The following is a 1,642-nucleotide window of genomic DNA, read 5'->3' as shown; positions in this document are numbered from 1 at the left end:
CATTGTGAGTGAATACATTTATATTTTGATACATTTGGAAGTGCAAATAGTGTGTGTGATTTATTGTTTTTTTGTTTTTAAGTTGGACCTGTTTTTTTTTTGGTTGTTTTTCCTATGCACCAATCGATTACCTGCAAGTGTGCAAGGGTAATTGTTGATTAAAATACTACTAAAATGTAACGTAATTAACAGAAAAATTAAAAAAATTACTGTTAAATGTTAAACTCCATATATATTCAAAATATATTAAAATACTATATATTTATTTATTTTTTATAACATTTACCAAAAATGTATATATTTTTTATATTAATTGTTAATTATGTTAATGAACCTTGTATACATTTCAATAATATACATATACACACATATATATATGTCTGAAAAAAAGAGCTGATATGGCTACTAATAATAATCACCAAAAGATATAAGAAGAAAAAGTGAAAAAATTGAAAACATTTTTGAAAAAAAATTTTTATTGCAAAACACCATTTACATACCCACATAACAACACAGAGTGTTTTATGCAGGGGTCACCAAACTCGCTCCTGGAGGGCCGGTGTCCTGCAGAGTTTAGCTCCAATCCTAATCAAACACACCTGCCTGGAAGTTTGAAGTATACCTAATAAGACCTTTATTAGCTGGTTTAGGTGTGTTTGATTAGGGTTGGAGTTAAACTCTGCAGAACACCGATTCTTATTAACAATAAGAATGAATAGAGTGTTTTATGCCTCTGTGTGATGATAGTAAGTGACTTGACTGTCATGTAAATGATGCTAAAGGACATGCCAGCATATATCAATTGAGAAACTATCTGCCTTTCCAACACAGAAATTTAGACTACATTTATGGACTTAGTATGGATTTATTCAGGCCACAGAATCACCTATTTCAAAACAGTGAAGAGAGACCTTCCCCCTTCTGCTGCTACACCCTTGTTAGTGTGTAACACTACAGCTTAAAGGCAAGAGAGAATAGACCCTGCCATTAGACATCCCAATCCACCCATTCCAAGTGCAGTTACCACCCTCATCCAATCCTGTACATCAGACAAGAAATCTCTAACTTCAGTTCTCCTAATGCACCTGGGGACCCATCGACCCAAATGTGCATAACTCCGGAGTTGCTCCAGGAATGATTCAGGCATACAGGGTAATTGGTTGGGCTCTTTTTTCTCTTTCGAGGGGAATACTGGCTTTTTTTTATGCGCTCTAAAATATGCTCAGTTGGGGAGTTGATTCATTTTCAGTCTAAACTCATTTTCATCCTCAAAAGCAAACCTTTGGCAGGCATTACGGAGAGATAAACAGATTTAATATGAGCTTTATTTATTTATATATTTATTTTGTCAGAAGCGGCTTCTTCTGCAATTGAGAGCTGTGACTGCACATCATCTTATTATAAAGAGGTAAAAATAAGGATTTTTTAAAACTGACATGAAAAATAATTGACACGTCATGCCTCATTATCCTTAAATTCATTGAGTGTGAATCCAATTAAACCAAAGAATTTCAAAGAAGAATAAAGGGAAAAAAAAAAAAAAGTGTGTTAGTTCTCAACTTTAGAGAGCTGAAGAAAACAATCTAAATTCTGAAAGTATGACCAAGCATTTTTTGTAACATCTCATACAAGGTATCATTAA

At 33.2% G+C, this 1,642-nt stretch overlaps 1 protein-coding gene across 1 annotated transcript in view; it reads right to left on the bottom strand.

Annotated features, from left to right (window-relative positions):
- LOC107577485 (metabotropic glutamate receptor 5-like) overlaps positions 1–1,642 on the bottom strand; it is a gene marked incomplete at both ends in the record, with an annotated part of 4,741 nt that overhangs the window by 1,733 nt on the left and 1,366 nt on the right. The gene's annotated exons all lie outside the window — the stretch shown is intronic.

The sequence above is a fragment of the Sinocyclocheilus grahami genome, unplaced genomic scaffold (genome assembly GCF_001515645.1).
Source record: "Sinocyclocheilus grahami isolate Dianchi unplaced genomic scaffold, SAMN03320097.WGS_v1.1 scaffold6193.1, whole genome shotgun sequence".
NCBI lineage: Eukaryota > Metazoa > Chordata > Actinopteri > Cypriniformes > Cyprinidae > Sinocyclocheilus > Sinocyclocheilus grahami.
This window is presented reverse-complemented; position numbering and strand designations above follow the sequence as displayed.